This window comes from Aethalodelphis obliquidens, unplaced genomic scaffold (assembly GCF_003676395.1).
Source record: "Aethalodelphis obliquidens isolate GAN/ISIS:26980383/991018 unplaced genomic scaffold, ASM367639v1 scaffold15, whole genome shotgun sequence".
In the NCBI taxonomy this organism is placed as follows: domain Eukaryota; kingdom Metazoa; phylum Chordata; class Mammalia; order Artiodactyla; family Delphinidae; genus Aethalodelphis; species Aethalodelphis obliquidens.
The window spans coordinates 1,298,081-1,323,353 of NW_020837959.1; the positions used below are offsets into that span (position 1 = coordinate 1,298,081).

At 46.7% G+C, this 25,273-nt stretch overlaps 1 long non-coding RNA gene across 2 annotated transcripts in view; it reads right to left on the reverse strand.

Moving 5' to 3' along the window:
- Window positions 1-1,349: 1,349 nt before the first annotated feature.
- LOC113625342 (uncharacterized) overlaps window positions 1,350-25,273 on the reverse strand; it is a 181,930-nt gene continuing 158,006 nt past the window's right edge. For both annotated transcript variants that reach the window (XR_003434630.1, XR_003434629.1), the window contains exons 3-4: window positions 8,490-8,649; window positions 1,350-3,608 (exon numbers count right to left, since the gene is read on the reverse strand). This is a non-coding gene — a long non-coding RNA (uncharacterized LOC113625342). The remainder of the gene's footprint in view (window positions 3,609-8,489; window positions 8,650-25,273) is intronic.

Here is a 25,273-nt window from a genome sequence, read left to right on the forward strand (position 1 = left end):
AAAAGGGAAACAAATAGTTCCATTCCGCGTGGCCGAAAACTGTCACCAATTGAGACTGACTTTTTGCTCTTTTCCGGAAACGCCATTTTGAAAAGTTGCGATGCTGGTCCCTTGGCCAGCCCACCTGAGTTGCAGCAGTGACTGGAATCAAACGGTTTGCTTCCAAGCGACCAGCCACACCAAGTGCTTGGGTTCAGAAGTCAACCGTTTTCACTTCATCCTGCACATGGCGGTCACGCGCTGATCACCGCCACCACCGCCGCCCGGATTTCATCTGAACTGATGTTCTGACTTCAGGTCAAAGGCAAAATCTTTGCCACGCAAGTGCCTCTCCCCGCGAGGCCTCAGATCCATCTGCCACCGTGTTTTCCCCCTAACACGGGAGCGCCAGGGGGACTGAGGCAGTGGGGCGTGTTTCCACACCCAAGATCTTCTCTCCCGGGGATTTCAACCTCAGGGCGTGTAAATATTGCCTGTAATTTGCAGAGATGGGGATCCCAGAGGAGGGGTATCGTGGGGGAGGGACTTAAAGCAGAACGGGTGGGTGGGGCAGGGGATGAAGCTGGAGGAACCCAGGCCAAGAGAGGGAGAAACTTTTCTGGAGAAGGAGCGGAGGGCATCCTTTTACCCAGGTCAGAAGACCTGATTCTGGCGCTGACAGCTCCTGGGCTGCGTGGAGCCGGAGGCCGCGTCGGGATTCGCGAGGGCCTGACGAGGTCCAGTGGGGCCCCCGGCCGCCCTGCCCCGCAGCCCTGCAGGTCGCCCTCACCCCTGCCCCGCCCTTCCTCTGCCTCTGCTTCCCCGCGCCACCCACGCGCGCACAGCAAGTGCTGGGGCAGGCGCCCTAGCCGCGCACGTGGGCACCACCCCCCGGGCCACCGGGTCCCGGGCAGTAGCCGGAATGGCCGGCACGAGGGCCCGCAGACGCGGGGAGGCGTTTTCCTGTCCCCACCCGCGTTCGCTGCGCATTACAGCGACGCTCATCTCGGGAATATAACGATTAATCCAGCCGCAGGTTTCCAGATAAGTGATTGTGATGGAGATTGTTGGCGAGAAAATAGACAATTATCCGCTGTTAGCTTTACATAAAGATCGCATTAACTCAAATTAGTTATCAGACAAAAGAGCGTCGGCGCGCGCGCCCTGCCCGCGGGGACCCCCGGGCGCAGCCGGGTCCAGCACGCGGCCGACCGGGCCGAGGCCGAGGGGACGCGGGGCGAGGGGGTGCGCACGAGGGGGACCCCCGCCCCACGCAAAGGCTGTAACGCTGCGCTCGCCGGGACACAGCGCCGGGCTGCCCGAGAGCCGCCGGCGCGCCAGCTCCACCCCACAGCTCCGCCCGCGTTCCCCCACCCCCCGCGCCCCCCTCCCGGGCCCTCCTCTCACGCGCGTTCCCCGCGGCGCTGCCCTTCTCTCTCCGCCGCCCGCGGCCCTGGTTTTCTGTCCTCCAGCGCAGCCGGGGACGTCATTCATCCCCCGAGGGGGGCCGGCCCTCCTCCCCGCCGTGGAGTCCGACTCGCGGTGCAGGCATCCTAGGCCACGGGGAGCGCGCTCCGACGGGGCGGCCCGGTGACCCGCCATCCTGACTCCCCGCGCGGACACTGTCCCTGCCACCTTACGGCGTCGGGGTCGCCCTACGCAGGACCCGGCTGCCACGAGGACAGATGGGGAAGGCGGGCTGGGGGAGAAAGGGCGCAGAGTGACCCTCGGAGCTGACGGTCGGTAGCCTGGGGGAGTGGCCGGGCCCCGGAGCGCCAGGCTGGGACAGGGACAGGGCGGTGCGGTCTGGACGCTGGTTGAACAAAGGTTGCGCGCAGTCCACACACCGGGCTGCGTCCTCTGTCCCTACTGGTGTTGACCCGGGCCTGTCCGAGCACGGATTTCACTGGCGCCATCGGTGCAAATGCACAAGTCGCGGGCGGCCAGCGTCCCAACCCAGCCGCAGGCCCGTCGGGGTCCCCACGGCCGCCGGCTCTCCCTCGCGAGCTGGCCTTCCGGGCCCCCAGGGTCCCCGGGCCCCGCTGAATAGGGCGGATAATGACCCCCGGTTCCCAAGGCAGGCTTTCTGCCGCCTGGTGCGCTTGGATTTGTGTGGTCCAAGCCTTTCCCAGCTTGTCCCATTCTGTCACCGGGATAAGGGGCTCCCTCGGCTCGTTTGCACCTGCGTCGCTTTTGGCTCCTTCAGGAATGCGCTGAAGCTTGTAATCAGCTTTGTGAAGCCATTGAGTGCACGGCTGAGTGAAACTTGCAAAGCTCGAGGAGAGCGGGGCGCTGAATAGCGGCCAGCATGGGGCTGCTCTCCAAGCCCACGGGCTGCCAAATTCCAGCAGAGCCTCACAATCGCTCCGCGCGGGCGCGCCGCTTCCCCGCACTGAGAAGAGTGAGAAAAGAAAAGCGAAAAGCCCAGTCACCGAGCTTGACCGTTTGTTCCCAGATTAATGGCAAACGGCTCCCTCTCACCGCCCCGTCCCCCCAGTTTAGCTTCAGGAAATATGACCCAGGGAGTTACTAATAACACCTCATCTGATTTCACACTTTGGGCTGGGGCTTCCCCAGCTCCGGTACCCACGTCCCAAGTGCGCCTGAGCCTCGGCCTGGCCGTTTGCTGCCTCTCGGCTTGAACCGTCCTAGAGCGGGGACTTAGATGGAGGCACGCCGAAGAGCCCCCGTCTCGGGACAGGAAAACAACGCGGTCCTGTTTCTTCTCTAGGCCCGCTTGCCCCATTCATCAGGACCCCCGGCCCCCTTGGGTGGATTGCAGTGGCTTTGGAAGGGAGGACGATTCAGGGAAAGCAAAGCAGGACTGCCCCGACATCAGTGTGGGGAAGATGTATTTGCTCGTTTCTGGACAGATACTAGGACGCGAGGCGCGGGCAGCCTGGAGCTGCTGTGTTCGAGGCTGCCGTTCTAGCATGACAGGCGTAGTCCGAGCCACTGGTCCTACAGAGAGTGTAGCTCCTCAGACTAGGGCCTCCCCGAGCCTGCTCGCAGGCCTTGGTCCCTCTCTCCCTCTCAAGTGAGGGAACGAGGTTCCAGTCTGGCTCCCTCCAAAAAAGGAAATCCTTGTCAGCCAATAGATGGGCCGGGTTGCAGAAGGCAAACCCGTCCTCCTCAGCGTTGGACTTCCCAGCATCTGTAACTGTCAGCTGGTCGGGGCGGGCCTCTTTCTTTGTGTTGTTACTCGGGGCCTCCGTGTTAGAACAGGGCCTGGCACACGGGAAACACTCGGACACATTCCTTGTACGAACGTTGTCCAGTTTTGACTCTGGACTCCAAGCCTGGAAGCGGGTCTTCTGAAATGTGGGATCCTTTCTTTCTCCCCGTCCTGCCTGAGGCCCTAACAGACAACACTTGGAGAAAGCGAAGTACAGGCACATCACAGTAAACACTCTTCACAACTGCTGCGAGTCTCTTTAGCTGATGAATTCTTCGCACAAGGACTTAGCCTTTCTTGTCTGCAAGTGCAAACGTTTTGAAGATTTGATCTGGATTTCCTTTCCTTCCGGGAACCATCACCGCAGGCCTGTAGGGTTCTCTCCCGCCGCAGCACCTTGATTTTGTGGGTGCATCTGAGGGCCTGACTGCGGCTCTGGACGAGAAATAGTCCCCTGGTGGATGGAAGGGCTTAATGAGTCTCCTTAAACAAGTCAGAAAGAGAAAAACAAATATAGTATGCTAACACATATATATGGAATCTAAGAAAAAAAAAAAGGTCATGAAGAACCTAGGGGCAAGACGGGAATAAAGACACAGACCTACTAGAGAATGGACTTGAGGACATGGGGAGGGGGAAGGGTAAGCTGTGACAAAGTGAGAGAGTGGCATGGTCATGTATACACTACCAAACGTAAGGTAGATAGCTAGTGGGAAGCGGCCGCATAGCACAGGGAGATCAGCTCGGTGGTGTGTGATCACCTAGAGGGTGGGAGGGAAGGAGACGCAAGAGGGAAGAGACATGGGGACATATGTATGTGTATAACTGATTCACTTTGTTATAAGCAGAAACTAGCACACCACTGCAAAGCAATTATACTCCAATAAAGATGTTAAACAAACAAACAAAACAAACAAAAAAATACCTAAGTATTACAAAGCGCGGGGAGAATGACCTTAACAGGCAGAGGAGCGAGAGAAAGCCCCAGTGTGGATGCCCAGGGACAGGTCGTGGTTACACTCTTGTGAGACACGGCGGAGGGCGGGGCAGGGGGGGGCAAGACTTCTCCCGTTTATACAGGTTGACGTGCCTAAGAAACTATAACGTGTCAGCCCCGGTAAAGGGGGTGGTGGCGCTGATTGGGAAAAAGGCAGTTTGAGGGGGGAGCCTGTTCTCAAAGGGGTCAGGTGACCGCCCAGGGTACTCAGGGCACCACGGCTGTCATCAGCAGCGATGATAAGAAAATCAGTGAATGCTTTGTCCTGTTTTAAAACGCATCAGATCGTTTGTTTAAGAGAAGATAATCCTCCCATTCATCCAGTTCTGAACCCCCAAAGTGGCCCGTGAGGGAATCTGGGGCTCAGAGGGCAGTGAGTGTCTCTCTAGGCCACAAGGCTTAGTAGCAGCTAAAACGCGGAGCCATCCCGAGCCACGCCGCCCTTTCCGACATTTCAAGTTTCATGCTTTAGTATAAAGTTGGGTGTGTAGTTTTCGGCAGCATTTCTCCTTCGAACCGTTCTCGGGAGCGAGTTGGGAGGCGATGCAGTAATTCAGAAATTAGTGAAATCTTATTGTTGGTGGGGCGCTGGATTAAGAGGCTGGGAGAGTGTGATGCGAGGCAACGTGTAATTGCATGATAAGGCTCTCGCGAGGAATTCATTGGCCAAGTTCCTGTTTCTATTCCTTCCTAATCTCGCGGAGCACGTTCATTCTCTGCAATCCGTCTCCATAATCTTCTGCGGCCCAACAGCAGCCGATAGAAGCGTGCATGTTTGGAGAGAAGAGAAAATATGCAGAAGTGTGATAAACTGATGCTAATTATCCGTATTTAGGACACCGAGTGCAGAAGGATCAAGGCTTACAAATAACGAACCAGAGCCGGTGATGATGGCTTCTGCGCGCGGAATATGTCGGAGGGGCCCAGATAAGGCTTTCACGGGCAGGAGAGATTTATTGGTCAAAGGGTTCACCTTCCACTTTTCCACCTTTATATAGCAGTAAATTATTTAGGCTAAATTCACCAGAACATTACTCTTTTATTTGGCCACATGCCACGACGTGCTCTTTCTTTCTGGCCTTTGAATACGAATCCTTGTAGTGTAACATCAGTTGATAAGGGACAAATAATTGAAGGAATAGGTAATTCCCTTTAAATCGGATGTATAGGACGGTGAGGTAATGCTCCCAGGAAGAGCGAGACGAGGGAAAGCACAGGGGGCCGCGAGTAGAGCAGTAGCATCTCTGCCAGAAAAAAATGAACACGGACGCTCACTATATGCCCGTGTGTCCACATCTCTGTGTCCCACAGGCCAGCAAGCTTGTGCATAGAGGCTGCTGCTGGAGCACAGAGGCGATAGGTCCATTTTTCCTGTCTGGAATCCTTAGCATTTAAAAATTTAGAAGTCGAAACAAATTCTTTCTCTTCTCTCTTACTGTCCCCACATCACCTCAGACTGACCTAGTATTTCAGATTGGCTCCCAGGGCTTCCCTGGTGGCGCAGTGGTTGAGAGTCTGCCTGCCGATGCAGGGGACATGGGTTCGTGCCCCGGTCCGGGAAGATCCCACATGCCGCGGAGCAGCTGGGCCCGTGAGCCATGGCCGCTGAGCCTGCGCGTCCGGAGCCCGTGCTCCGCAACGGGAGAGGCCACAGCAGTGAGAGGCCCGCGTACCACACACACACACACACACAAAAAGAATCGGCCTGCCAATGCAGGGGACACGGGTTCGAGCCCTGGTCCGGGAATATCCCACATGCCGCGGAGCAACTAAGCCCGTGCGCCACAACTACTGAGCCTATGCTCTAGAGCCCGAGAGCCACAACTACTGAAGCCTGTGTGCCACAACTACCGAAGCCCACGCACCTAGAGCCCGTGCTCCACAACAAGAGAAGCCACCGCAATGAGAAGCCTGCGCACGGCAACCAAGAGTAGCCCCCGCTCGCCGCAACTAGAGAAAGCCCGCGCGCAGCAGCGAAGACCCAACGCGGCCAAAAATAAATAAATAAAATAAATAAATTTATTAAAAAAAAGAAGAAAAAAAAGGATTGGCTCCCAATCCTCCCCAAGACGTCTGGCTCCAAGAAAAGACGCAGAAAGACTTCGGGCTGGAACGATCGCGTGACATGGCTGTGGGCTCAGTGGTAGAGATTTTCCTGCATTACAATAATTGCCTTGTAAAGGTTCCAGAAAGCAAGCACAAGTGCAGCTTAGTATTTTGATGCACAATTTGTGGGCTCATCTTGAAATTTAAAATACTAACTAAATCCCATTCAGTGGCACTAACTTTGATGTTTCTTTTCTGACTCAGCATCAGCTTGGGTACCAATTGGGAAACTGGCCTCCTTCCTTCACCCTTTGAGAGTCTTCTAGAGTTTTCATTGGGGAATCTTTCAGCTGGTGTTGGACCACCTCTGGTCCAAGGCTCTAAGGCCCCTCTGTCAAATGCACAGGGCGATCTAGTGCGAACCACTTACGATAAATACAAGACTTTTTAGAATAAAAAGAGCCATGCTGACATTTGGGCATGTAATTTATAATCTCTCTGTAAGGAAGTGTCCAGGAAGAATAGCTGATCTTGGGGCTTCCCTGGTGGCGCAGTGGTTGAGAGTCCGCCTGCCGATGCAGGGGACGCGGGTTCGTGCCCCGGTCCGGGAAGATCCCACATGCCGCGGAGCGGCTGGGCCCGTGAGCCATGGCCGCTGAGCCTGCGCGTCCGGAGCCTGTGCTCTGCAACAGGAGAGGCCACAACAGTAAGAGGCCCACGTACCACACACACACACAAAAAAGAAGAGCTGATCCTTGACCACACGGATAAGAAATTATCTGTAGGTTACGACCACTCACATGCACTTTTTCTTTTCAACAAGCCTAAGATGCCAGTTACCGTAAGATGCATCTTTATTTTACATGCCACTGTGAAGGAAAAAACTCTGCCACTTATAATCGTGAGCTGTCACTGAGGGTAATGGAGCACTTAGATTCCAGAGATGATAAAACTAAACATGTGTGTCTTAGAACCAAGAAAATGCAGTGTGCACGGTTGTAAGTCAAATAATGAATTTGCACCATTTTGCCCCAAATATTTTCACAATTATCCATCATTCTACAGAAATTAACTTTCTTAAAATGAATGGATGTGTTAAAATAATATGCAGTCAACACAGGCAACAATTACTCTACGGTTCTATATAGTTTAAAAATGTAGAATCAGGACGGTTATCCATTCAATTCACCAAAGAAGAACAAAAAAAGAGAAAAAAGACAAATGTTCTTTCATCAGTAATACTCCAGTCATTGAGGCTAACTATGTAGGTTGCTGGCACTTCTAGAAATTACCTATGCTAGAGAAAGAACCCAGTTCTTCAATTTATTTGATTCCAAAAAATCAATGTGTTGCTTCACATACATACATGTCCTGCTAAAGTAAAGTGACGAACTGAGGCTGGTTTCGTCTGGTTGGGTTGGGTGTTGGTTCTAGAGGCTGTTAATCTGGATAATTTGTTTCCCAGGATCAGGTTTTCTTCCCGAATTACAAAATTTTTACCGAAGTGATCTGAATAGTGTCTAAACTCTCTCCCTATATACGCTCTCCTGTCCTCAAAGCGCCCTTCTTCCCTAACAACCAGTAACCCATCTACGAAAATTAGCGGTTATGATGAAAACAGGATTAAATTCAGAGACAAACCAACAACTATTTTTAAGGTAACCAGTTAAGTGCAAGGAACTAGTTAAACTGCGTATCAGTTTGAAGGTAATTTTAAAATTTAATTTCTCGTTAAGATTAAATTCAGTGTTTTTTAAAATTAGCCTGCGTTCATACACTTGGACAGTGGCAGACTTTCACCCCACTAGCAGTGGGACTTGGCAGAACGTGGAAGAGTAAAAAAGGGGCAAAGTTACCCAAACAACAGACCTAGGGTTTCTGAATGTGGCTGCTGTCCTTGCTGCGCCCTTCTGGGCTGTGGGGTGTGTGTGTGTGTGTGCGCGCGTGCGTGCGTGCGTCCCACGTGTGTGTGCTTGGCAGGTGAGGGAGCAAACGTGGAAGGTGGGGACACCAGGAAGAAGACAGGGGAAGCGGGAGGTATTGCAGCCCTGGGTTAGTGTCCTTCTGGAGACCAGCTCGGTCCTTCCTCAGAGCTCAGGATGACAACACAGGTGTGAATGTGAGCTCCGTGCCCAACTCCCACTATTGGTGGAAAAGGCGAGTGATTAGTTTGGTGCATGGCTACGTTCTCTCACTCCTTCTCCCCAGAGCCTTCCCCCCACCCTGCATCAACCGACATCAAATATATACTCAGTGCATGCAAACTTCATTAGGCAGCTCTGTCCGAAGTACCTTGCTGCCACCGAGCCTCTCAATAAGGCAGAAGAAGGATGGCTTTGCGTGCTCGTCTTCTGGAGTCGCACTCCTGGACCACCTTCTCGGGGGCGTTGCAGCCCCTTTACCAACGTCTCTGAGCTGGATTCCTATCTGCGGGTAGTATATATTGAGGTATCTGAAATAAACACAGAATTCCAATTATCGTTTGCCTGCGGACTCGTTAGCAAGATGATTACAAGATAGCGTCAATACGCTTGGCATGTTGAAACATACTTTCAGCTCCAACGACTTCAAATAGCTTCTAAGTAAAACAAATAAACAGAATAATGGTGGGATTTATTTGGAATTATTCATTATGAGGCGACCCGAGCCGTGACACTTCCAATCGCGTCTTAATTGTCTTTTTAGGAGCAGGAAGGGTTTTCCTGTCTTGACATACACCTCACCCCGGGCCCCAGGCAGTCTCTCTGCCCCGTTCTGTGGCTCCCAGAGCTGACGGGAGGCTAGGGGTCTTCTGTGGATCACGCATAGTTTGCTCTGGTTCCTACACATTAAAAGTGAAATAAATACCCAGGCTGACTGTCCTAGATTATGATCTCTGAGCTGATGTGTTAAATGAGCCCGTTGCTTTAAAGGTTCTAAATGACAAGATTTTTACTATTACAAGTAATTTATAGCTATTTCCTGCTTGACATGACAGATCCTCGTGGAGAAGTCCAAATGTGCTTGACATACATTTATTTTAACACCTTCCCCTTCTCCAAATTCTAGCGTGTACTAACTACTGTTTTCCTAGGTGTCAATTTGCACCTGTGGGGTCTACCTCTTGAGGCTTCAGTGAGGTCCCGGGCCTCCCCTCCAGATGGCTGCCTGCATTTCAGCAGCTAATGGGGGTGATTACTGCATATTTACTGTAATTTATAAAAATCGCAGGAAATGACATTTTTATTAGTCACTGACTCCACCATCACCAGCTGCAAATGGATGTTATGCATACAAATCCGTTTCTTAAAAACTGTTCTTCCCAAATCACAAGCTACCGGGCGCTGTGCTGTGTTTCTACCCTCACTGGCTTCTTGCGTCTTCCTAAGAATCCTCTCCCCTTTCCAGAGTTGAAAACCACACAGGAGGCGTCAGCCTTGGGATCTGGACCCAGGCTGCTCTGACTCCAAAGCGTGGCATTAGCCGCTGCCTGGGAGCAGCTGGCACCGGGAGGAAATGACCTTAGAACCACGCGGAGGGAGAGCCGCAACCTTGGACAGGGAGAGAGGGAGGGGGCCCAGGGACCCAGCGGGGTGTACCCTCCGAGGTGTGTCAGCCACCCGCGCGCCCAGCACTGACCGCCACTAACGAGCCTCAGAACAGAGAGAGGCAGGTGCTCTCATGTCCATTTCAAACAGGGAAACTAAGGCTCAGGGGACACGGCTGATACACGGGGACGCTCACATCTTAACTTACATCCGCACAACCGAGATGCGCCAGGCTGCCCACCACGCCCCCCTCGGTGAGACCTCTGAGGGCTGAGGAGAGACACGAGGCCCGAGAACCGACATTGATGAGAGACGGTGGATGAGACACTGGTGAGAGATGTGCGTGAGATATTGCTGAAGGGCATGCAGGCTGTGAGCACGGGAACTATATCCCGAGGGGCAGCTCTGCTTTAGAGAAGCTGCTACGTCATCGAAAGGGAAGGGAAGTGTGTATGGGGGTTGAACTGCTTAGGGGGGCAATTGAAGGGCCAGGGTCTCAGCTCTTCGAATGGAAGAGGAACCTGGCCAGGCTGGTGCACAAAGGGAAGCCTGAGGGGCTTGGAGGGCCCAGCTGATCTTTCGGATGAGCCCCCTGAGCGTATATGGACGGACCGAAACACAGCACAGATACTCCCGTTGGACCGGGGGTTCGAGCAGGATACAGGCATTTCAAGCCCAGGATGGGGGGGATGCCAGCTGTGTTGCAAGGTCATGAAGAAGGGAGCTTATGGGACCAAGGGAAGAGAGGGGACGTGTCCTGTCGTGGGTGGGACGTGGTTCACTGCAAAGAGCATTTCAGAGACGGGAGGCTCCCACCCCGCAGAGCACCCTGTGCCTTGAACAGGAGAGAAGTGAATATGGGAGCGTGTGAGAGAGAGGGTCAGAGAGAGAGAAAGACCAAGACAGAGAGACAGACCAAGACAGAGAGAGTCCAGGGACAGAGAAAGACCAAGACAGAGGAGGCGGGTGGAGGAGGGAAGGGAAGACGGAGGGAGGGAGGGGAGGAAACAGGGGTAAGTCAGCCAGGGAGACGGGAGAGAGCTGGGCGGGTAGGGGTGCGCTGTGACTTAGGGGTCTGAGTCAGGGGTATCTCACGGTAAACATTTTCTTTTTACTCCTCTGGCTGCTACCGAAGATCTAATTAACAAGCCCCTGCTCTGGGGGAACTAAGAGTCAGGTTTAACAAATACCTGCTGAGGGCCAACAATGTCTCCATCTTTCAGGAATGTTTCCCTCTTTAGTTCTCACAACAATTTCTTCCAGTGAGGTATAATTTTTTGCCTTTTTTTTTTTTTTGCCATCTGCCTTATGAAGAAACGGAAGCTCAGAGGAGTGGAGAACGGGCCCAGCTAGTAAGCGGCGCAGCCAGTGTCTGAACCAGACCATCGAATTTAAACTTGGTGGCCCCTCCGATACCACAGCTGCGGCTGCAGGATTGGTTTCCGTGTGTATATCACAGCACAACACCAGCATGCGTGAGATGGAGAGTAAGGGTGTGCTGGAGGAGAAACGGCCATCACTGTGGCTGGGAGGACTGGACAGGAGCCCAGATCACCCTCTGCATCTCCCGGGATGGTCCACGATAGGAGGCCTTAACTGTTCTGTGACATCAGCCCGGTTGACCTTTGGGTGAAGCCCACAACCCCTTCTCAGGATAGTGTTTTTACACATATAAAAAGGAACTGACTCATCATTTGGAAAACTGGTAAACAAGGGGAAAGAATCTAGAGTGTGTATTCCATCTTTCTATACTAACTGTATCACTGGGTAACCAAACAGTTGATGAGGCATATTTTTTTCTTGAAGAAATATTACAGATAATAAATTATAAGAATGATAGAGTTAAAATAAAGCATTGTGCAACCCCCACTTAACTAATGGATCTAAACATTGAAAACCAATGGCTTCCTTCTGCCCCCAAACCTGATGGCATCAGGCCTCTAGATGAACTCTCAGTTGACAGGAAACAGAGGAAAGAGGGACGTGATAAACTATGACCCGGGGATGCAACCCACAACCCAGATGGGGAAACTCTGCAGGATAAACAACCTCTCCCCATTTTTTTTTTCTTTTTTTTTTTTTTGCAGTACGCGGGCCTCTCAGGGCTGTGGCCTCTCACTGCTGTGGCCTCTCCCGCTGCGGAGCACAGGTCCGGATGCGCAGGCTCAGCGGCCATGGCTCACGGGCCCAGCCGCTCCGCGGCATGTGGGATCTTCCCGGACCGGGGCACGAACCCGCGTCCCCTGCATCGGCAGGCGGACTCTCAACCACTGCGCCACCAGGGAAGCCCTGCCCCCCTTTTTTAACTTCAAGAAATAAATTGCAAGAAGAGAGAAGAGATGAGGCAGAATCTAGAAATTAAGGGACTTAAAAGACATATCAACTAATTAAAAGTGTGACCCTATTTGAATTCTAATTTTAAAAAATTTTTTAAAAGCTAACACTTATGGATGCCTAGAAACTTGAACACTGATGGGATATTTGATGCTATTTAAGGTCGTGTTGATTTTTTAAAGTGTGAGAATGGTATTATGATTACACTTCAAGAAAAAGACCTTATATTTTAGAAGTACATACTGAAATAGTTACAGATGAAATTATATGACATCTAGGGTTTACTACAAGATAATGTAGCATTGGAAAGGATTTGGGGGTATAGTTGGGAGATGGGTATGTGCGCTTCTAGATATCATTTAATCTACTTTTATGTATGTTCCAAGTCCTCCGCAATAAAAGGTTAAAACTAAGATTTAAGATTACCAAGGAAACAACTCATATTGAAATGCAAATATCAGAATATATTTTTAAAATATTTTGTGATATAGTAATAATTTTCCTCCATAATGCACTAAGTAACAAGTTCTGTAGCAGGTCCAAAAATGACTGCAATTTCAGAGTGGTTGGGAGTGTAAATGATATTTTGAAATATTTGTAACAAGTGTACCGTGACATGAAAATGCTGATTATTTCAGTTGGTGACAAGGTCATAGGGAATGCCGATACTCCTGTGGTTTGTGGACTTACGTTCATAACCAAAGGAAATGCTCAATTTCAGTTAAAGGTTAATAAAAATAAAGGTGACTATTTTTCTGTCCAAGTTCAATGGACATTCTGAGCTTTCCCCATGGAGTCCTTTGGCCCCAGGTTAGCGTGGTGGACCCAGGTTAACGGCCGTGTTCTCAAGGTGTGGGAGGGTTCTGGGGTGGATACCATGCTTTTTTCTGGATTAGAGCCAAGCCATGTCTGACGTGGGGATTGGAACTGATTTTAAAATCCTGGTTCTTAGCTGCTTGAGACACTCATGGATCTGTCTTGTCTCCCTTTTTTTCTAGGAGCCATGGGGACCCTTGCTTCAGACAAGTTGGGAATCTCAGCATTTCTTCTTTCCTCCCCCGATGGAAAAACGGCCAAATTAACATTCCACATTCAAGGGACCACTTAGGAATCAGCTGTCATAATACAGAAACAGATTCCTAAAATGTTAGAATAAAAAGAGAACTTGAGGACAATTTACCACAACCCTTGCATCTGCAGGTAGGAACAGTGATGCCCAGACAGATGAGCTCTCTGGTCCAGAGGGCCCCAACTCGCCCAGGTCATGGTGCCCTTCGTGTCTCGGGAAAGTTCCCACAGCAGCTTCGTCCAAAAGAAACTCTTAAGTGTTTGTTTATTAAGAAGTTAGGTTCAACTTAAAAATTTTTAGGTACTAACAGCTCTGTAGCCAATTGAAAAAAGTAATACCTGTCGGCTGAAGAAAAAAAAATGATATTTTAATTACATTCTTAAATAACTATACTGTATTACTAAAGGCATGCGTGTCTGTTACTGGAATCAGATTTAGTTGCCATCACCTTCATTTCATGTTCTACACTGATTTTTCTGTGGGACTTTGCTTTTTTAAAAAGCTAGTTTGCGGGCTTCCCTGGTGGCGCGGTGGTTGGGGGTCCGCCTGCCGGTGCGGGGGACGCGGGTTCGTGCCCCGGTCCGGGAGGATCCCGCGTGCCGCGGAGCGGCTGGGCCCGTGAGCCGTGGCCGCTGGGCCTGCGCGTCCGGAGCCTGTGCTCTGCAGCGGGGGAGGCTGCGACGGTGAGAGGCCCGCGTACCGCAAAAAAAAAAAAAAAAAAAAAAAGCTAGTTTGCATTTTATTTATCTATTTATTTTTACCACGATGTATCCGTTTGATGGTATAGTGCAATACAAGGGGGGCCCACATAGAACAAGGCAGTCCTGCTGAGCTGCAGGGACGGAGACTGGAGAGTAGGACCAAAGAGAGAGCCGGAGGGTAGGATATAAGGAGTGCCTGGAAATCTACCCAGATGTCCCCTGAGTCCTTGACCGGACACTTGACTCTGCCTGCAAAAGGCAAGGTGCTGACACAGCAGGCAAACTACCAAGGAGAAGCGAGCTGAGTGGAAATCCCAGAACTCACGTGGGGCTGGGAAACAGTGCAGTAGTATGGAGAGACCTCGTTGAACACACCAAGCACTCAAGCGACGTCCCAAAGGAGATATGCCTTAAGAACAGGGCTACTCTAGCCCAAGAGTAAAGACTACTGCAGGCGTGCCCTAACAAAGCTTAAAAACAAGACTTAAAAGATCAAGCTGAACTGCCTCAGAATTACACTTAATTCTCCTTAAATGAAGGCAGTCATGTTTGGACATTCAACAAAGGGGCATCTACTAGCCCAGCAGACAATAAAAAATCACCAGACACATAAAGAAGAAAAAGTGAGAAAAATATGAGTAGGAGAAAAATCAGTTAAAAATAAAAAAGACCTGAAATGGCAGACGTGACAGACTTTAATATGATAAAAACAAGCAGTTTGAAGGATATAAATAAAAATATGAACACAGTGTGGAAACAGATGGGGAATATCAATAGAGAAGTAAAAATGACTGAAAAAGAACACATGGAAATTCTAGTACAGAAAAGCACAATCTAAAATGAAATATTTACATTCATCTGTAAATTCTCCAATCAAAGTATCTGTCTTGTTCCTAAACATAATAAAGTATACAAAATGTATTGTCTCTATAAACAAAGTACAATATTAGACCAGTAACACTAGGTTTTACTCCAGCACATTTTCTGCAAGGAAGTCAAGGAACTTTAATCAACGGGGCACCACTGGACACCGTTTTCACTCTGAGAGAGCACTGTTTAATCACTTCTGTGATAATGGAAGCAATCAATATCTGCACTGTTTAGTACGGTAGCCACTAGCCACAGGCAACTACTTAAATTCATTTTAATTAAAAACTGTGCTCCTCAGTGGTCAAATTTTCAGGGACTCAGCACAGCTCTAAGCTCTTAAGGAGGGTATTTATGGCCTCACACTCAATTCTGTTAAAATCTAATTTTTTGTATGTTAAAGGAATTAATTCAACTTCCTAGGCTTAGAATAATTCAGTGAATCCATTTAGGCCCTGTAGTAGTTTATGCCCTGGGGAAATTCAAGTGGAATTGTTTTCTCATTTTATCGTGGTATATCTGTGCCCTATATATGCTATAATATAGACATGTCCAGATTATATAAGGACCACCCAGCTAGTCCCAGTATCAATCATGCCATTGCGTCTTTGCGTGTGTGTGTGTACATCACGTACTGGTGAGGACACAGTTAGACTTAAGTGTAGCTGTAAATGTGTATTTTGAGAAGACAAAATATTTCCCTTATTTATTCTTTATCCAAAGTCTGAACCTTATAAAATAGCCTGTCATAAAGTGCGTTTTTGAGGGTTTGATTTGTAGGCTCCTGAGTCCATTCCCTGTTTTATGTTCGAGAATTCTATATACTTTGTTGTTGACCACGACAGCTCCATGAGACTTGATCTGGGGGACATGTGTCCTAGCTACAGCCTACTTTCTCTGTGATAGAGAGGGGATGAATGAATTAATATCTTAATAAAACCTGTGTGTATTTTCCCTTTCCTCAGCGTTTCTGAATAGGGCCCAGGAATCACTTAATAATTCTGTGAAATGGTCTTTCCATGGCAACTCTCTGGCTATCTCTAACGAGCCAGTGGATCAAAGTCCATGTTTGTGGAATCAATGGAATAATTGCCCTAAATATCTGTTACATAATAGCTCTCAGATCATGCAGCTCACTGGGGAATCACACCGGGCGGGGGAGGGCGGGCATGGTCTCCTTCTCACCTTAGTCTCAATGGGCGGCTGACCTCGTCATTACTGGTCATTACTGTTCGTGGTGGTGGTGGGGTGGTGGCTGTCATTGTAGTTTCACTTTTCTAAGGATTCGAAGAAGGACTCTTTGCAGAAATGCTTCCAGATTCTGACTTAGTTGCAGTTTTCTCCTCCTCAGTCTGCTCAGGGGTGCAAGGGCTCCCATCATCTCAAAAGGAATTACATTCCCTTTCCTTTGCCCATGTCAAATGGATAAAGTCTTCAGATTGAAAAGGGAAATGATGGGGTCATAGGTAACTTTAAACCGTAACAGCAAACTAAAAACAATCACAACTGGTACTGGAGCATTTCATCGTTTGAAATAAGAACCCCACTGACCAGGAACTTCTCAGTGAGCATTCACAGCTATCTAAAACTGTGACTCTAGGGGCAGAGACGAGAAAATGCAGGAAATCAGTATATTCAAAACCTTTTTTCACGTCTAGATGCCCATACCTCTAATGTACACCATAATTGTCTCCTAAAAAGTTCAGGAAAAATGGATTTCACCGAATGTATTTTGACTTTGCAGAATTCCACTCTTACCTCTTAACTCTCCTTACATGCATCCATTTGACTGTGCTCAAAACTCAGTGTTCAGTACAATCAAGTGTCACTTGATGCTGGAACAAGAAAGAGGTGTGAGGAGCGAAATCTAGCTCTGCTTTCCTATAAGAAGCCAACATAGGGAGGCAAAGCAGAAAAAGAGAGAATTCTGTGAGACAAGACAGCGTGTCCAACACCTGAAAAAAGAGAAAATTCCAATATCTTTAGCAATGTGAAACCGCAAGCCAAGGAAGGAAAACCGCAGAGGTATTCTTTAGGATTCCAATAAGGGAGTACTGCCACTGATTGGGAGCCAAGAGATCAGTGTAACTGAACAAGCAGTCCAAAGCTAGGCCCAAACATACACAGTTAATTGATTTTCAACCAAGGTACAAAAGCGATCTAATGGGGAAAGAATAATCTTTTCAAAAAATGATACTAGAACAATTGAGTAACCACATGCAAGAAATATTAACCTTAACCTCACACCACATACAAAAGTTATGCTCAAATGCATCACAGACCTAAATGTGAGAGGTAACACTATAGAATGTTAGAGCATTATTCAATAGAACTTTCTTGATGATGGAAATATACTTTGTATTTCCCAAAATAATAACCACATATGACTGTCGAGCATTTGAAATGTGGCTACTGTGATTGAGGAACAAAGTTTAAAAAAATTCATTTTATTTGATGTTAAATTCAATTAGCCATTTGGAGGCAGTGGCTACTTCATTGGGCAATGCGTTACCAGAAGAAACCATGAGGGAAAATCTTAATGACCTTGAGTTTGGCAAAGATTCCTTCAATGCAACACAAAGTGCATGAACTGTATGAAAGAAAAACAAAATCAATAAACTGAACCTCATCAAAATTTAAAACTTTTCTTCTTCAAAAGACATCGCTGAGAAGATGAAGAGGCAAGCCACAGATTGAGAAAATATTTGCAAGACAGTGATCTGACTTGTGTCTGGAATATACAGAATTACCAAAATTCAGTTAATACAAAAAAATAATAAAAATGGGCAAAATGTTTTAATAGACATTTCTCCAAGGAAGATACATATTTGGATGGCTAATAAGTACCTGGAAGGATGCTCGACTTGATTCGTCATGAGGGAAAGGCTAATTAAAGCCACATGGGATCCTACCACACACCCAGTAGCACGGCTAACAATGAAAGCAAGTGTTGATGTGGATGTGGAGCAACTGGAACTCTCATACTCGCTCGTAAATTCCTGATATGTTTAATCTTGCAAATCATAGTGTCAAAGGTGTTTATGATAGTGACGTAGAGCATGGAAGGAATGTGTGGTAAGAACAGAGAAAACGAAGCGTATGAATAACAAGAATTCTTGCGAAACAAGACCATTAATAACTTCAGGGGGAACAAAAGTTTGGAACGAAAGGAAATGTAATCGTAGTTTACCACTCTTCTCAGCCATGACCAGTACTTCCACGTTCAGACTAAGGTATACACTGAATATTTAACAGAAACAATGACATACGTACTTTGGGAAAGAGGGAAGTGGGGAAGAATGTGGAAGCTTTATAGTTGCTAATGAATAAGGTCCAAATAGATAATGTCTAAAATTAATAAATCAAGAATAAGCAATATAAAACTATAATTCAGAAATACGGAGATAAACAGTGGGAAAACAGCCAGAAGGCTTATGACAGGTTGCTGCTGGGGAATGGGACTGAGAGCTAGGGATGCCTGACACTAGGGAGGGGGGCTATTTTCCTTATAAGCCTTATAATACTGTTTGCCTTTAAAAAGTACAGTATTCAGCAAAACTATGGAGACAGTGAAAAGATGAGTGGTTTCCAGGGGAGGATGAATAGGGGAGCACAGGGGATTTGGGGGGCTGTATGATGCTATAACGGTGGATACATAACATTACGCCTTTGCCCAAACCCACAGATGTGCAACACCTAGCGTGTGTGCAAACGTAAAACTGTGGGCTCTGGGTGATAATGACGTGTCAGTGTAGGATCACCAATGGCAACAAACGTACCATCTGGTGGGGATGTTGATGGTGTGGAAAGCTGTGCATGCTGGGAGGAGGGGGTACATGAGAACTCCCTGTACTTTCCACTCAGTATTACTGTGAACCTAAAACTGCTCTAAAAATGAAGTCTATTAAAACTGTTCCTATGTACTATATTAATTATAAATATTAGAATCTGTCAGCACTAGATTTTAATCCTGAATTTTATGCTCATTAATGATACGCCCTTTTGTAGATAACTTAACCTCTCAGGTTCTTAATCTATAAAAGGGGGAAATATAATAATTATAAATTGGAGATGTAGTGAGGATTAAATGAGATTATATATGTGAACTTTAACAGTGATTAATCTCTTTATACATTGCGTTCTTCGCAAAGAGATAGATGGTTTACAAAGATGCATTTTAATATAGCAAGATAAAGTGAATTAAAAACAAATAAGAAAAATAAGTCTGGCACCCAGGAACTGTTCACTTTTCTTTCTCCTGTAATTGAAGCAACACGTTTTGGGTAAACTTCATGAGTTCCTGTGCCTGCTACGTGCTGCCTTAAAGTGGCGTCAGTAAATTCCCTCTACTACTGTGTTTTGAGGTAAATGATTAGGTCAAGATGGACTCCTGCTTGGTTGTATTAAAAGGTCCTGTTTAGAAATAGCTTTTGGGAATAATTGCACATAGAATATTTGAAAGCCCGCAAGACTAAACTATTCAATTTTCTAGTAAACTAGGGCCTTCAGAATGTGCAATATTCACTAGGCAAGAAAATTTATTGGTGTCATGATCAAAAGAGTGAACGTCATGGCTTGAATGGTGTCCCCAAGAAGAGGCTGGCATCCTAACGTGACCTTATTTGGAAATAGGGTCTTTGCAGACAAACAAGTTAAGATGAGGGTGTCGGTGTGTGTGGTGTCCTTGTAAAGGGCAAATTTGGATACAAAGACACACGGGGAGAACTCCAGGTGAAGGTGAAGACAGAGATCGGGTGATGCTTCTTCAAGCCAAGGGACGGCAAGGATGCCAGCAAACCACAGAAAGCGGGGGGGGGGGGTACCTGGGACAGACCCTCCCTCGCGGCCTCAGAGGGAACCAGCTTGCAGGCACCTTGATGTCTGACTTCCGGCCTCCAGACCACGAGGCGATACATTTCTGTTGTTTGAAGCCACGCGGTCTGAGGCACTTTGTACGGCAGCCCCGGGAGAAGATGTGCTACAATAGGGACTACGTAGTTCACAGGAAGGTTAAAAAGGATTCCTTGCTTAAAAGAATCCGGCCCGAGTAAAGGATGTGATCTAACAGTGGCGCCCCATCTCTGATCCTGGCACCGCGCACAGCACACAGCACTTCTCTGAGGCAGGGGTTGGAGGGCTCCTTGCAAACTCTTGTCTTTTTCATGCTTCGGTCTTTCCAATGTGACCCCTCTCTGACCCCCTCTGCTTTGGGTCCACCTGCAGCTTCCGGGTAACCCCTCGTTCCTAATCATTTTCTTAATGCTCCATGTATTTCTCGGGCTGAATTATGTTCTCCACTTGTTCCCATGTTCTAGTCACTGTCATGAACACATCCAACCGAAACATTTCAATCACATCCAGTTCAACTGCAATCGTATGTTTATAACAGAGCCCTGGCTTCCGCGGGCGAGAGGCTGTGTAGGAGTATTTTTATAGCGAACTTGAAACGCCCCTCGCGTATCTCCCCTGAGCTGGGTGAGAACTGCATCGAAGCCTGAAGTCCTTCCTCCGTGGCTCAGCCCACGGCTGGTCACAGGCAACCTGCCTTCCTGCACTGCCGGCTTCCTTTCCTTATTGCTGTCCAGAACTTTCCTTGGTCGTTCTCAACTTCCTCAACAAAACAAAAATAAGAAAAATGAATTTTAAAATAATAAAAAACTTTAGAAGAAAGTAGTTTAACATGCATACTTGAGAGTTCCCTCTTTCAAAGGGAGCGTTTTCTCCTATTCATAGATATTGAATCAGCCTATAAGATACAAATAATTATTTGAAAAAATAAAAATGGTTATCAAATGTTTGGATTTCAGAGTAACAGTAATAACTCATACTGACGCCCTCTACTTTCTGAACTGCCACCTTCAGACACTGAATTGACCCGCCCCTTCCAACATTATCACGTACTGCTGAGGCCATGGCGGCTAGGATGATGATTACATGCAGACATGTTCCTTGTACGTTGTCCCCCAACACCCAGGACTATAGACATTTTGTCACCATGTGGTTTACAAAGAGAAAAGGAAATCCTGTTCTAAGACAGAAAAAACGTCCCGGGACAGAATAGTTGACATTAAAGTGACTTAAATAGAGAAGTAAAATCCAGGGCGACTCTTAAAGCGGTCTTGTCCTTGGTCAAAACTAGTAGACTAAGCATCTTTTTATTTATTTATTTTTTTTACTTGTGGGATTTATTTTTTATTCAAACAGGAAGTGACAAAAATTATAATCATCCTCATCAGTTCACTCAGTCCCATGTAATTAATTTTTTTTTACCATCTCCCCTTTTCAATTTATTAGGTTAATTTCACAACCTCATTGAAATGCCAGAGCACATCAGATAACTTTTGAAGAAGCCATAAAGTGTAATACTGTATTGAGTAACCATTTCTTCTTTTACCTGTTTTTGGAGGGGGTTGTTTAATTTGTGCTTGAAATAAATAGTACATGTTGCAAAATATGCGGCATGTGGGACTAAGCATCTTTTTAAAAAGTTGATAGAAATCCTGGTGCTGGGCGCATTTACAACGAAAATAGACAAAAAGCTGATGAACACGTTTTAGCAAGTTTTTGCATATGTTTACATGTTGGTAGTTTACCATCTTTAATTCTCTCTGAGTTGCATGAATTTAAATTTGGTTATGTTAATCTGAGGAAGATATTAATGTAAAACCTTTCTTCTCATTTAAAAAAAGGATAAATCGTTTATATTACTCTTTCGAACTGAGATTACTAGCAGAAATGTATTCTCAGTTTTAAAAAATGTGAAATTTGGATAACAAGCTAAATTACCCACTTACTAAGGGAAATGATACAAAATTCTTAAAATAATTAAACCAATACTTTATTATCTAAATGAATACGTCACCTGTAGTAACTATTTGCAGAAAAAGAAGATTGTATTTAAAGTCGCAGCTCAAATTAAATGATGCCATTGTAGAGACATAATATAAGCAAAAATAGATCATTTAAAATCAATCTACAAGCTGCAAATTCAGTGCCAACCTGAATCGTGCACGTTTTTACCATACCCTTAGTATTCTGGTAATTTTTTACTGTGCCCCACGCCAAAAGAAATATCTAACAGTTCCATTTGTTAAGTAGCTACGTAACTTAATATATGTTTATATCCTAACAACTTAGCAGCCATTTAAAAAAAATTACATGAATTGAATGAAAAAAATAATACTTTCACTTCATTCCCTGACTAACCCCCATTGCTGAGTAAGGCTCAGCTGTACGAGGTCCCCTCTGCACAGCTCCTCTGACCTTGGAATCGCGTGGTCCCCGACACCTCACTCCCGGCCCACCCTGTGTCTCCCACGGGAATTGCTTTTGACTCAGCGACTGACAAAAACCCAATTTCGTGAAGATATGATGTCATCAGGAGGGATTCAGCTACAAGCAAATGTTGAGACTGGGAGCTACCGTAAGGCACGGCTCCCAGGGCATCTGACCAAAGTCCAGCATTGCTGTGTTTCCCCCCAAATTCACAAGTATCCTGAGCTGTCTCTCTGAGTTCTGTGGGGCCCCTGGGGAAGCACAGGACGGGGACAAGGTTGGGACAGGTTATCTGGCACTGCCCTACCACCCAGTGGAGCTGCCATGTGCTTTCCACTGCTGCCACCATTATTCTAACCGTAAGAAATCAACGTCCAGTTTTATACATTTCAACCATACAAGCAAGTTACACAGTCCAATTCACACTAGAACGAGGAGCATTACAGAGGATGATAAGGCAGCATCCGGAGACAGACCTGGCTGGGACTAACTGTCAACCCATTTCCACATCAAGGTCACCACCTTCAGACTTATCCCCCTTGCGCTCCCTGCTAGATTTCTTGATAGTTCTACGATTAAAGTGGAAGAGGTGAATTCCCACCCTGTGCCTCTTCACAGGTCCCCCTCCCAGTCTAAGAGGGTGGCCCCTTTCCCCTGCCCACCTCCTCCTGTGCAGGTGGCTGAATCATCTCTGTGCACCAGAGCTGGCTTTATCCTTATGGTCCTGGGAGGAAACTTACCTTAATATCATATGAAACAGCTGGGCTTGGTACCACACCGCACCATATGATACAATATAACGCAACAGAGCACAACTGTAACACTTCACTGGCAAACCAAAGTTCCTTGCACCCCCACGTGTCAGATTACAGAGCAGGTCTTGGGGAATTGAGAGTTGGAAAACAAGTTCCCCCAGCCCAACAGTCCCTTGGATTGGGGCTTATGTACACGAGCTCTGGGGTCCACTCGCCCAGCCATAGGAGGAGGCCTGCGTGCCACTCTCAGCGCCGGACTTTGCTTTCCTGTCTCCTTAATCACCACCAGGACTGTAGCCAGGGAAGCACGCAGCGGCCAGGGCTCTGGGATATGCACCAGGCACTGTGCTAAGCCCTAAGGTGCCTGCTCCCCGCACCACTCCCCGGGGGTGCGCGGGGGGCCTCCAGGCGGAAGCAGGCTGGCTCCTCTGGGCTGGTCCTTGACAGCAGCATCTCAGCAGCCCCCCGAAGCCCATGCATCTGCTCCGCTGTATGGATTCAGTTCAGTAAACGGCTGTTGGTCCCCACAAGTTGCCTGGAACTGTGCTGATGCTTGAAATCAAACTTTGGGACAAACAAACGGATCAAGCCAGACACCGAGCCTGTTCTCCAGGAGGCTGGGGGCTACTGGGCACGCTAGTTGACATGCGGTCTCTGCCCGGGGGCACGTCTGCTCCCCGGAAGGCGTTCTAGCAAAGGCAGGCCTTCACCTGCACAAGTCTGCAGGTGGCCCAGGCTTCGCAGAGACTGCACAGGGAAGCGGGAAGGGCCGACCCCGTTCTGGTTACGTTTTTAAAAAATCCTAAAGTGAAGACTTCGCCTTAAAATGTTGTAAATGTGCTACTTTCCTCAAACCTGATTTAATATAATCATAACTGTTTCAAATTCATATAAAACTTAAGCTGTTTAAATTTATATTGAACTTGAAGCTTATAGATTGATTTAAATTATCTGTTTTTAATGCAAATGCATGATGACATTTGAGCTGTGGCTTTAAAGGCAATTTTAGTTTTCTGCAAATAGTCGCTACAGGTGATGTATTTATTTTAGACGATAAAGTATGGTTTAATTATTTTAAGGCTTTTATATAATTTCCTGTAGTAAGTGTGGAAATTAGTTCGTTTTCAAAACTTCGTGGTCAATGTTTTAAAATTAAGAGTATATTTCTTGTAGTAATCTCGGATTGAAAGACTAAAATAAATGATTTATTATTTTTTAAAAGAGAAGAAAGGTTTTACATTAATGTCTTCCTCAGATTAGTATAACCAACTTTAAATCCATGCAACTCAGAGAGAATTAGAGATGGTAAACTACGAACACGTAAACTCATATGCAAGGATTCGCTAAAACACGTTCATCAGCTTTTTGTCTATTTTCGTTGTAAATGCTCCCAGCACCAGGATTTCTATCAACTTTTTAAAAAGATGCTTAGTCTACTAGTTTTGACCAAGGACAAGACTGCTTTAAGAGTCGCCCTGGATTTTATTTCTCTATTTCATTTCATCCACTGTAACTTCCCTCCTTCCTTCCTTCCGTTCCTTCCTTCCCTCCCTCCCTTCCTTCCTAGTACAGGATTTTCTTTTCTCTGTGTATGTAATCACGCGGTGACATTACGTCTATAGTTCTGGGTGTTGGGGGCAGTGTACGAGGAACACGCATGTAATCATAGTAACCAGAGCAATTATATTTATAATGTGCAATAATGATCAAAAGAAGAGAGTTTAAGAAACTCTTCCCTGCCCACTGTTCACAGGGGCCTGATTATCTGGATTGACATCTTATCCATTAGAATGATGAACGATTTAGACAACAAAAACAGTGTCATCTTCTCCAAAAGCTATAGTTAAAATGCATAGGTTATCAGATCTCCTGAATGATGCCCAGTGTCCTGAAATTAGCTAAAAACCCTATTGGAATTCCTGTATTATCAAGATAGCTTTGATTCTTTCTATAGAATATTTTCTCTCACTTTACCCTGCTTAAAAGTTATTTTCTCGCATGCTACTCAAATAGATACAGATCTCTTCCATGACCACACTTTTATCTAGATCTGTATCTATAAATACAATGAATGCTATCTTTATTATGATCTGAAGTAACAGTCACACGCGTCATGGGGAACCCTGTGCTTTCTAGATAAAACATTGCTGATACGTAATAGCTTATTCTCCTTACAACGGCAGCCTCTCTATTTGTCCAACCTCTTCCTCTCAAAGACACTTAAAGTACTTAATGTATTTTGTACTTAAGGTTTTTGTTTTTTTAAACAAGATACTCCCGTTCTACAGATGACAATACTGAGAAACTCGATAGTTAGATATTATATTATTATGATTACAATTATGATATATTCAACAGAACCCATTTATTCCATCTCACATGTACTATTAAATGCCCTTCTCCTATTTTCAAATACCATTAAAATAACGCTCAACAATTTATGTGACTGTTTCGGCCCACACTGCATTCACGAGGGCTGTGCAGACCTAGTCTACATAAATACAAATTAGTTTGGTAAAATTAGAGATTGATAAGGCACAAGGTGACA